The sequence below is a fragment of the Eubalaena glacialis genome, chromosome 5 (genome assembly GCF_028564815.1).
Source record: "Eubalaena glacialis isolate mEubGla1 chromosome 5, mEubGla1.1.hap2.+ XY, whole genome shotgun sequence".
In the NCBI taxonomy this organism is placed as follows: Eukaryota; Metazoa; Chordata; class Mammalia; order Artiodactyla; family Balaenidae; genus Eubalaena; species Eubalaena glacialis.
The window spans coordinates 145,441,719-145,454,731 of record NC_083720.1 but is presented as its reverse complement, the minus strand read 5'-3'; the positions used below and the strand labels follow the sequence as shown (position 1 = coordinate 145,454,731).

The window sequence follows — 13,013 nt, the reverse complement described above, 5'->3', positions numbered from 1 at the left end:
TTCAGTCAGCTTTATTGGAACCTGAGTCTCACATCCTAAATCTGAAATGTCTCTTCTTAACAAAGATGGTAACTTTATGCCTTGCAAAACAAAAAACAAGAAAAATCCTCAAACATTTTTTTAAAATGAATCAACCCTTTGTCTCTTCCTCAGACCTTTTCTCTTCATCTTCTTAGGATCTTTGATAATATTTGAAGGATAAGCTACATAACACTGTAAACTCTAGGCTAAGTACAATGCCTTATACTTTGCAGGCACTCAAATATTTTTTCAGTAAAGGAATAAGTGAAGTTTGAATAGGAATTTGTACTGTAAATCGTAAACTGAATTTAAAAGGGGTTGAGAGTTAATCTCTAAATTAACTGGATTACATAGAGTTAAGCTCACTGATAAATTTTCACTACTAAATTTCACATTATTCATTAAGGAAAGGTGGTGTTGGAGAGTTATAGAGTTGATGGGTGGATTATCTATAGATTCTAATATACCCAGAGAACATGAGTTTTCCTAACATGTAACTTTTAAAATATAAATTCCAGAACATTTAAAGCTGTAACACTTTTGATTAGTCTTTTAAGAAACTTCAGATCAACTTCAATATTTGCTTTCCATAAGGAAAAGCCTATTAATATGTACAACATAACAAAATTTATAAATCATATGTACTACTGCAAGAAATCTGTAAGAGTGAAATTATGGTTATAAAAATCAGCAGACCCAAACAAATGAATACATCTTTCAATAAAGCTTATAGGTACCAAAGGACATTCAGCTTCAAAAACCCTACCTGTGGAAAATAGAATGGAAAATGATAAAAGGACCAAAGCTGTAACTGGTAACATAATTGCTGCCTAACGACAAACTAATTTATTTTAATAGCTATGATGGAACCAGTAAGTTGTCTTTTTTAACCTTAGCTAAAGAATATTTATACACACCTTGCTATGCAGAACTATCCTACACAAGATCATACCCTTGAAGAAAAAGGAACTGGGGAGATATGAAAGTTCTCATTTTCTAATCCCAGCAGATATTATTTCATTGATAGTCCATGTATGTATAAATTCACATAGAGCATGAATATTCCTTGTAGATCAGTTTTACTGACAATCAAATTGCACAAATCATTTTAGGGCTATGTGGTACCTAGAGATATTGTACTGTTAACTGGCATCATTAAGTAACATTTTGAAATTGTGGTGAGTCTAAATGTACTAGCTGAAGGTTTGATTGGATACTGATAAATCACAGACTTGATCTCTAAAGAGATGGAATTCATATCTTAATAGGTTTTATCCTTACGTCACAAATTTGGAACCCATTTCTTTTAATTTGCAACTTATATTGGAAAATTAAACTATTATTTTAATAATTAACAGATGAGTTTGAAATTCAATGCTCCCCATGGCTGCCTCTTATCTTTTGGGCTTCTTATTGATTCTTTTTAGGGATAAGTATTCTGTGGAAACCAAATGCTATGATTGCCCTAATTTTTAAATCCCAAATTTCTAATTTGCATTTTGGCAAAAGAGGCCAAAAACCCAAGAATAGTCTTTTTGATCTGTCCTTCCCTTCTCCAAGATCCCGCAACAGCTGGGGCTGCATTCTTCCTCTCACTGAAGGTTTACCCTTTACCATCATCTTTTATTCTTCCATCACTGTCTTCAATCATCCTGTAGCCAATTCTTTCCAGGGCATTCTCTAACCTCTATTTTATAGCTATACCTCTCTATCTATCAGAACATTTTAAACATGGATATAAAGTTAATAGTCTTCCCATTCTTTAGGAGGAGGAGTCAAGGTGGTGGTGTGGGAAGACGCGGAGTTAGCGTCTCTCCACAACTAGGGCGCCTGCCGGCAGCTGGTGGGGGACTCTGACCCCCAAGGAGACGGGAGGAACCCCAGAGTGAACTGTAGGAGGTAGGGGGACCGAGGGGGAAGGAGAAGTGGAGGCCAGACAAGATCGGCGCCCCTGGGGCTGGGGAGGTCAGGAGAGGCAGGCAGGAGGGGCCCTGTGGGAGGAGCAGGAGAGGAATGAGGGCGACTGCCCAGCCCACTCAGGCCCAGGGAGCCTGCTGAGCTCCCAGGCCGATCCCCTGCCTTCCAAGCCCCCTCCAGGTTGTGTGGGTCCTGGGGGCATAGGAAGGTGGCCGAGGGGAGATCAGGAGAGGCAGGCAGGAGGGGCCCTCTGGGAGGAGTTGGTGAGCAGAGGGTGATTGCCCCGCCCACTCGAGCCCAGGAAGCCTGCTGGGCTCCCAGATGAGGTCCTCTGCCCTCTAAGACCAGGGCTGGGGGGCACGCATGGGCCCCTTCTGTTCCTTGAGCCTAAGCCCCACCCCCCACGGGCCCAGGGCCTTTTCCAACCCTGTGAGTCCTGTATTGGCCCCGCCCACCACCCAAACCTCATGCTTGCTTGGCCTGGCTCTCCACAGCCAAGGCCTTCCAGCCAACCCCCCCCCTTTTTTTTTCTTTTCCCTCCTCCTCTTTTTTACTATTGTGGTACTGATGTACCTTCTGGTTGTTGATTCATCTATATTTTTATTTTTACATTCTTTCTAACATATCTGTTAGTTTCCTAGTCTAATTTTAGTTTTTACTTTGTTATTGTTCTTTTTTTTTTTTTTTTGCCACCCCACTCGGCTTGCGGGATCTTGATTGGCGAGCCCGGGGTTGGGCAGAGGCTCCTGCGGTGGGAGCTCTGAGTCCGAACAACTGGACTAACAGAGAACCTCAGACCCCAGGGAATAGTCATTGGAGTGAAGTCTCACAGAGTTCCTCATCTCAGCAACAAGACCCAGCTCTACCCAATAGCCTACAAACTCGAGTGTTGGAAGCCTCAGGCCAAACAATCAGTAGGACAGGAACACAATCCCACTCATCCAAAAAAAAAAAAAAAAAATTAGATGGGAAAAAAATATGTCACAGATGAAGGAGCGAGGTAAAAACCTACAAGACCAAATAAATGAAGAGGAAATAGGCAGTCTACCTGAAAAAGAATTCAGAGTAATGATAGTATAGATGATCCAGAATCTCAGAAATAGAATGGAAGCAGGGACTGAGAAAATACAAGAAATGTTTAACAAAGAACTAGAAGAACTAAAGAACAAACAGAGATGAACAACACAATAACTGAAATGAAAAATACACTAGAAGGAATCAATAACAGAATAACGGAGGCAGAAGAACGAATAAGTGAGCTGGAAGACAAAATGGTGGAAATAACTGCCGAGAAGCAGAATAAAGAAAAAAGAATGAAAAGAATTGAGGACAATCTCAAGGACTTCTGGGACAACACTAAACACACCAACATTCGAATTATAGGAGTCCCAGAAGAAGAAGAGAAAAAGAAAGGGTCTGAGAAAATATTTGAAGAGATTATAGTGGAAAAATTCCCTAACATGGGAAAGGAAATAGTCGCCCAAGTCTAGGAAGCACAGAGAGTCCCATACAGGATAAACCCGAGGAAAAACACACCAAGACATATTAATCAAACTAACAAAAATTAAATTCAAACAAAAAATATTAAAAGCAGTAAGAGAAAAACAAAAAATAACATACAAAGGAATCCCCATAAGGTTATCAGCTGATTTTTCAGTGGAAACTCTGCAGACCAGAAGGGAGTGGCAGGATATACTTAAAGTGATGAAAGAGAAAAACCTACAACCAAGATTACTCTAGCCAGCAAGGATCTCATTCAGATTTGACGGAGAAATTAAAACCTTTACAGACAAGCAAAAGCTAAGAGAATTCAGCACCACCAAACCAGCTTTACAACAAATGCTAAAGGAACTTCTGTAGGCAGGAAACACAATAGACAGAAAAGACACACAAAAACAAACCCCAAACAATTAAGAAAATGGTAATAGGAACATACATATCAATAATAACTTTGAATGTAAGTGGATTATATGCTCCAATCAAAAGACACAGACTGGCTGAGTGGATACAAAAACAAGACCCATATATATACTGTCTACAAGAGACCCACTTCAGACCTAGGGACACATACAGGCTGAAAGTGAAGGGATGTAAAAAGTTATTCCATGCAAATGGAAATCAAAAGAAAGCTGGCATAGCCATACTCGTATCAGATAAAATAGACTTTAAAATAAAGACTGTTACAAGAGATAAGGAGGGACACTACATAATAATCAAAGGATCGATCCAAGAAGAAGATATAACGATTACAAATGTTTATGCACCCAACAGAGGAGCACCTCAATACATAACGCAAATGCTAACAACCATGAAAGGAGAAATCAACAGTAACATAATAATAGTAGGGGAATTTAACACCCCACTTACACCAATGGACAGATCATCCAAACAGAAATTAAAAAAGGAAACACAAGCTTTAAATGACACAATAGACCAGATAGGTCTAATTGATATTTATAGAACATTCCACCCAAAAGTGGCAGAATGCACTTTCTTCTCAAGTGCACATGGAACATTCTCCAGGATAGATCACATCTTGGGTTACAAATCAAGCCTTGGAAAATTTAAGAAAATTGAAATCATATCAAGCATCTTTTCTGACCACAGCACTATGAAATTGGAAATGAATTACAGGAAAAAAATTGTAAAAAACACAAATACATGGAGGCTAAACAGTGTGCTACTAAAAAACCAAGAGCTCACTGAAGAAATCAAAGAAGAAATCAAAAAATACATAGAAACAAATGACAGTGAAAACATGATGACCCAAAACCTATGGGATGTAGCAAAAGCAGTTCTAAGAGGGAAGTTTATAGAAACAAGAAAAATCTCAAATAAACAATCTAACTCTACACTTAAAACAACTAGAGAAAGAAGAACAAAGGAAACCCAAAGTCAGTAGAAGAAAAGAAATCATAAAGATCAGAGCAGAAATAAATGAAATAGAAACAAAGAACACAATAGCAAAGATCAATAAAATTAAAAGCTAGTTCTTTGAGAAGATAAACAAAATTGATAAACCCTTAGCCAGACTCATCAAGAAAAAAAGGGAGAGGACGCAAATCAATAAAATTAGAAATGAAAAAGGAGAAATCACAACTGACACTGCAGAAATACAAAGGATTATAAGAGACTACTACAAACAACTATATGCCAATAAAATGGACAACCACGAAGAAATGGATAAATTCTTGGAAAGGTATAATTTTCCAAGACTGAACCAGGAAGAATTAGAAAATATAAACAGACCTATCACAAATAATGAAATTGAAACCGTAATTAAAATCTTCCAACAAACAAAAGTCCAGGACCAGATGGCTTCACAGCGAATTCTATCAAACATTTACAGAAGAGCTAACACCGATCCTTCTCAAACGCTTCCAAAAAATTGCAGAGGGAGAAACACTCCCAAATTCATTCTATGAAGCCACCATCACCCTGATACCAAAACCAGACAAAGACATCACAAAAAAAGAAAAGTATAGAACAATGTCACTGATGAACATAGATGCAAAAATCCTGAACAAAATACTAGCAAATGGAATCCAACAGCACATTGAAAGGATCATACACCATGATCAAGTGGGATTTATCCCAGGGATGCAAGGATTCTTCAATATATGCAAATCAATCAATGTGATACACCACATTAACAAATTAAGGGATAAAAACCATATGATCATCTCAATAGATGCAGAAAAAGCTTTTGACAAAATTCAACACCCATTTACGATCAAAACTCTCCAGAAAATGGGCAAAGAGGGAACCTACCTCAACATAATAAAGGCCATATATGACAAACCAACAGCAAGCATCATACTCAATGGTGAAAAACTGAAAGCATTCCCACTAGGATCAGGAACAAGACAAGGATGTCCACTCTCACCACTGTTATTCAACATAGTTTTGGAAGTCCTAGCCACAGCAATCAGAGAAGAAATAAAAGGAATACAAATTGGAAAAGAAGAAGAAAAACTGTCACTATTTGCCGATGACATGATACTATACATAGAAAATCCTAAAGATGCCACCAGAAAAGTACTAGAACTAATCAATGAATTTGGTAAGGTTGCAGGATACAAAATTAATGCACAGAAATCTCTGGCATTCCTATACACCAACAATGAAAAGTCAGAAAGAGAAATTAAGGAAACAATCCCATTTACCATCACAATAAAAAGAATAAAATACCCAGGAATAAACCTACCTAAGGAGGCAAAAGACTTGTACTCAGAAAACTATAAAACATTGATGAAAGAAATCAAAGATGACATAAACAGATGGAGAAATATGCCATGTTCTTGGATTGGAAGAATCAATATTGTGAAAATGACGATATTACCCAAAGCAATCTACAGATTCAATGCAATCCCTATCAAACTGCCAATGGCATTCTTCATGGAATTAGAACAAAAAATCTTACAATTTGTATGGAAACACAAAAGACCCTGAATAGCCAAAGCAATCTTGAGAAAGAAAAATGGAGTTGCAGGAATCAGGTTCCCCAACTTCAAAATATACCACAAAGCTACAGTAATCAAGACAGTATGGTCCTGGCACTAAAACAGAAATATAGATCAATGGTACAGGATAGAATGCCCAGAGACAAACCCATGCATGTATGGGCACCTAATTTATGATAAAGGAGGCAAGAACATACAATGGAGAAAAGACAGCCTCTTCAATAAGTTGTGCTGGGAAAACTGGACAGCTACATGTAAAAGAATGAAATTAGAACACTACCTAACACCATACACAAAAATAAACTCAAAATGGATTAAAGACTTAAATGTAAGACCAGACACTATAAAACTTTTAGAGGAAAACACAGGAAAAACACTCTTTGACATAAACCACAGCAAGACTTTTTTAAACCCACCTCCTAGAGTAACAGAAATAAAAACAAAAACAAACAAATGGGAGTTAATTAAACTTAAAAGCTTTTGCACAGCAAAGGAAACCATAAACAAGACGAAAAGACAACCCTCAGAATGGGAGAAAATATTTGCAAATGAAACAACAAACAAAGGATTAATCTCCAAAATATACAAACAGCTCATGGAGCTCAATATCAAAAAAACAAACAATCCTGTTAAAAAATGGGCAGAAGACTTAAATAGACATTTCACCAAGGAAGACATACAGATGGCCAAGAGGCACATGAAAAGATGCTCAGCATCACTAATCATTCGAGAAATGCAAATCAGAACTACAATGAGGTATCACCTCACACTGGTCAGAATGGCCATTATCAAAAAAGCTAGAAACAATAAATGCTGGAAAGGGTGTAGTGAAAAGGGAACCCTCCTACACTGTTGGTGGGAATGTAAATTGATACAACCACTGTGGAAAACAGTATGGAGGTTCCTTAAAACACTAAAACTAGAAACACCATATGACCCAGCAATCCCACTACTGGGCATATACTCTGAGAAAACCATAATTCAAAAAGAGACAGGGGCTTCCCTGGTGGCGCAGTGGTTGAGAGTCTGCCTGCCAGTGCAGGGGACACGGGTTCGAGCCCTGGTCTGGGAGGGTCCCACATGCCGCGGAGCAACTAAGCCCGTGCGCCACAATTACTGAGCCTGCGCGTCTGGAGCCTGTGCTCCGCAACAAAAGAGGCCGCGATAGTGAGAGGCCCGCGCACCGCGATGAAGAGTGGCCCCCACTTGCCGCAACTAGAGAAAGCCCTCGCACAGAAACGAAGACCCAACACAGCCAAAAATAAATAAATAAATAAATAAATAAATAAATAAATAAATAAATTTAATTAAAAAAAAAGAGACATGCACCACAATATTCATTGCAGCACTATTTACAATAGCCAGAACATGAAACCAACCTAAATGTCCATCGACAGATGAATGGATAAAGAAGATGTGGCACATATATACAATGGAATATTACTCAGCCATGAAAAGAAACAAAATTGAGTTACTTGTAGTGAGGTGGATGGACCTATAGTCTATCATACAGAGTGAAGTAAGTCAGAAAGAGAAAAACAAATACCGTATGGTAACGCATATATGTGGAATCTAAAAAAAAAAAAAAAAGGTAGTGATGAACCTAGTTGCAGGGCAGGAATAAAGAGGTAGGCATAGAGAATGGACTTGATGACATGGGGTGGCAGGGCGAAGCTGGGGCGAAATGAGAGTAGCATGGACCCATATACACTACCGAATGTAAAATAGTTAGCTGGTGGGAAGCAGCCGCATGGCACAGGGAGATCAGCTTGGTGCTTTGCGATGACCTAGAGGGGTGGGATAGGGAGGATGGGAGGGAGGCTCAAGAGGGAGGGGATATGGGGACATGTGTATGCATATGGCTGATTCACTTTGTTGAGCAACAGAAACTAACACAGTATTGTGAAGCAATTATACTCCAATAAAGACCTATTAAAAAAAAATAATCTTCCCTTTATAGTAATAACCACCACTGACTTTGCAGTTGTTACCCTAAACACTTATTTGGCACTTAGCAAGTGTACTCTGCCACCCTTTATTTAAATCCTATGAAGTAGGGGTAATTTTTATCCTCATCTCACACGTGAAGAAATTGAGGCACATAAAGATTAAGATACCTTGCCCCAAATCTCATAGTTGGCAAATGGTCTGACTGTAAAAATGAAGCTTTCAACCACTGTATTGTAAGCCTTCCTGTGTATCACTATAAACCTTTCATTGCATGGTCCTTACATTTGGGATCTTCCGCTTTAAATTTATTCATCATGCACTCATGACACTACGTTCTCAATGGCTTTGGAAGTCAATAGCAAAAAATTAGTCTGCAGAAGAAAATAAAGCTAGGCCTCGGGTACCTGACTGTGTTAACAAGAGGTGTGAACTTTATTTTGCCTGGGGTGGGAAGTCACCGAGGGGTTCTAGCTAGGGACATGCAGAATCGCACCGTGGAGAACTCCGAGGCCACGGGAGAGGTGAGGGGGCCCTGAACGTCGTTAAGGTTGATACGCTTGGGAGGAGGGACAGCATCAGCAAACACTTGGAAAGGGACATCTTCTAGGCACCTGTGACTGCCTGGACGGAGGACGAGGGAGCTGTTGGCTGCTACATCCTAAACACTGAGGACGATCATGGCCACAGCATCAGAGAAGTGGTTTGCTTCTGGCCCTGCTCTCAGTGCCACTCTCAGCCTAGACTCACTGCCCTCCTACCCCCCGTGGCTGCCTCCCCACGCAACTGAACTCCAATTTCTCAGTCACCCAACGGATCTGGGTCGTAGAAACGGGAAAGAACATGGTTAAGCCTGAGGCTGCTGGGCTGTGAGTGATCAGGTAGTTCGGCTGTATGTTTGCTTATGTAATGGTGAATATCTCAGTCATTGACAGATCTGTTCCAAATAATGTTCTTTACAACAAAAGTCTGGTCGAAAACAGGATTTAAATGGTTCCTTATATCTACAAGTAAAACTCTTCTTTCCATCAAAGCAGTCTTCAGAATAGCATGGATGCTGACCCAATTCAGGTAATTATCATAGTCATGCTTCTGTAACTTAAGGGGATCCATAAATTAAACATACACACACAAATACTATATAATGAAAATCACGAGACTTGCAAGACACTTGCCTAGTTGCAAAAGTAAAATAGGTGTCATAACTCATTTACCTCTATTACTTCAGCAGAAAAGCTGATCTTAAAATGCATTTTTCCTAGCTCTACTTATGAAATCCTGTGACAAGCCATGCTTCATACCAGACAGGTTAGCCCCGGTTAGAAGAAGTCCAGAGTCACATAAGTTAATGCTCAACTAGCTCAAGAAAGTATCAGGAGATCGAGTAAGAAGCAAAATGTACTAACTCAGGATGCAAAACAATAATATGAAAAACAACAACAAAAAAGTTAGGTACATAAGTATATTTGTCTATGTGCACATACAGAAAAATTTCTGGAATGGTACCTGCAAAACTTACAGTAGTAGTTTTAATAAAATAAAATACAACAAATTGTTGTACAAATTGTTGTTCTTATACAACAATATAAGAAAAGGCAGATCAAGCCAGGGGCGAGCACAGAGACCAGCACAGAGTAGGTAGCTCGTAAATAGCTTGGGAATGAAAGTCAGGGTAGCAGCAGGTAGGGCTTTTATGCAAGTGACACACAAGTTGACTTGGCAAGATGCTGCATCTAAGTCATGGCTTTGACCCAGGTGCTGACTTAGAATATTCCCGGGAAGCGCAGGCCTATATAATAAAAACCTACTACACACAGAATTCCCTGGACTTAATATCTCTCCAAATCACAAGAATTTAGACTGCTTAGAGGGGAAAATTGCTTTCACTTAGTTAGGCACCTGGGCTGGATCAGGTGACTCTCAAAGCTGGGGCTGGACGGTGTCTACATCCTTCAAGAAATTCTTTGCAGCCAAATAAAGGACTCTACCTCTTCCCCATCAGTGCATCTTTATCTCAACACGGAGGCAAGAAGCCTGACATCCAGGGTACTAAAGACTCAGGTATGCTCTCTCATTTGAAGCTAGAGTGAAACAGTCATGTCCTAAAAACATCTGTCAAGACTCCAGAAAAGCTCTCTTAAACAGACTGGTAATTTTTCCATTTCTGTCACTTAGGAGGATTTTAGGGACATAACTCTGATAATTCCACTCTTAATCTCCAGAAAGGTGATAAGATCCAATACTCACTGAATGCTCAGTAACTGCCAGGCACTTTTCTAAACACTTTACACGTTACAGCTTGTTTATTTGGAGTATTCCTATTGTCCTTCACTTGGGAGGTTTGGGAGAGAAGCACAGTGACTTGCTCAAGATGGCAGAGTTGGTAAATGGGAAAGCAGAACTCTAACACCAGTAATGCAACCCGGAGACCCTTGTCTTAACACTTTTACTATATGCCTCCTAAGAAATCAGGGCAAATTAAAAGTACACCATGTCCTATTAATTTGAAATAGGCAGAAGAAATATTAGGAAAAAAAAATCTGATATTCAACAGAAACAGTAAGTATAAAACACAGTTTGTTTAAACAAAGTGGTCTGTTTATGAACTTGGCATGAAAAAATTTAAGTGTGCTTTAGTTATCATTTTTCCTAATCTGTGACTGAGTGGCCTTTGTTCACTGAAATACGTCACATGCTTTCTCCCTCTGTTGTAGGTGTGTTTATTTCGATTCAGATACCATAGACCTACAGGTATCTGCAAATTGTTTCATTTTGTTGTTGCATTTCACCATTGTGAAAAAGCACAGGAAATAGGTGTATCTGTAACCATGCCCGTCCATATCTATAAATAAGACCTTGTTATATAATGCGAAGAGATGAAACAATGCCATATTGGTTAATCTATAAACTAAGATAAAACCACCATTTGAAAATAAAGCTTAGTAAGTAGATACATGGGTAACACTAAGTTTATGACTTGCCTTTTAATGTTCGGATTGCAAATAAATTTGGGAGCTAATGTTCCGACTGCAAATAAATTTTGGAGCTAATGGTTAAAAGCATGAGCTTTGAGCTGGACATGTTGCGAATTCTAAATACTAGGTCTTTGATCAAAGGCAAGTTATTTTTAACTTCTCAAAATGCCTACATCCTAGGTTATTGTGAAGATTAAATGGAATAATACATGTAAAGGACATAATCCAGTGCCTGGTACATATTGAATGCTCAATATGTCAGTGATAATAATGATTTGCTAACAAGTCATAGTAAACTCAGTAGTTTAAAATACTGTGTTCCTTTGGTTCAATGACCCACAATTGTCCATATTTTTTTTGGCTTCTGATATTGGGATACATTTTTTAAATTAGTGTGCATATTCCCCTCTCTGTCCATCTCCTCAAATTCTTACAGTAATACTGTTAAGTCCATAGTATACATTATTATTAGGTGTCAGATTCAAGAACATATAGAATTGGTTATTATGCTGTATGTTTGGTTCAATGGCAGAAATGTAAGGGCAGTTAACCAAGACATAAAGAGAGATTCTTGGTTGCTCTGAAGATTTACCCTTCAAAGCTGCTATGTATTTTGTTACATCACCTCCAACAAAACTAATTCTGTTCCTTGTACATATTCTTATTCAACTCTTCAGCAAACATCTGCCTTGTTACCAGCATAGCACAAAGTGTTGGAGATTCTGGGAAGAATAAGATGCTATCCCTGACCTTCAGGATCTCGAAGTCCAGTAGGGGTAACACACACATGAAGACAGTCTTACAACATAGTTGTTTTCTGTAGCGATAGATGGGGATCCAAGGAATGAAATTATTTGGAGGAGTGAGGGATTTCCTTGAGGAATTCTCGCTACATGTTTGAATATAATTAAAGTGTCTAGCCACTGGTAGATGACAAATTTATGATTTTGGAAGTCATGTGATCTCCTTGGTCTTAAAAGATATTGAGGGTCTTTCTCGCTCAAATATGGTGACACTGTTAATCCTTACATTAAAGGTATATTGCTCCCAATCACAAATTCCCTGCCTCCTAGAATCTCTCTGAGCCTCAGATGAGTGTGTGGAGGGAAGGACCTGCTGATCTAAGAATATCTCCAGTGTCAGAGAAGCAGATAGACAAGCATAGACCAAGAAGCACAATCTTTAGACAGCTGTTGCCCATGTGGGTAAGAATCTTGACATTTGAAGTGTTCACTGAACTAAATTTCTTGCTGGATATTCCTCAGATTTTGTGGGTGAAAAATGGGTGTGGACCTATGTTTGAAAGTGATGAGAATTTATTGTAATTCATTTAATTCTTTGTAGATAACCTCTTTTAAGTTATCATTGCTTCTGTAGGTTTATATGCTTACAATTGATTAAGCAAGAACAGATTTGAAAATACAGAACAAAAAAAATTGTTTTAATTTCTGAAGTAGATTCTTCTCCTCCATGAACAATTGACATTCTGTTTCTATTTCATCTTAGGCTGAAATTGCATTTTTGTCATTTGATTTCACATGCATTTTAATGCTTGCTGAAAGATTTAAACAAAAATATTGGGTAGTGAAATTGAGAAAGAAATAAAGTAAACAAATAGCTGGCTACATAAATGACCTTATAAGTCTCCCAGTCTATTCAAAATATACCAGATATTTACATGGAGAAGCAA

At 38.6% G+C, this 13,013-nt stretch overlaps 1 protein-coding gene across 4 annotated transcripts in view; it reads right to left on the bottom strand.

Annotated features, from left to right (window-relative positions):
- SNCA (synuclein alpha) overlaps window positions 1–13,013 on the bottom strand; it is a 130,529-nt gene that overhangs the window by 44,726 nt on the left and 72,790 nt on the right. The gene's annotated exons all lie outside the window — the stretch shown is intronic.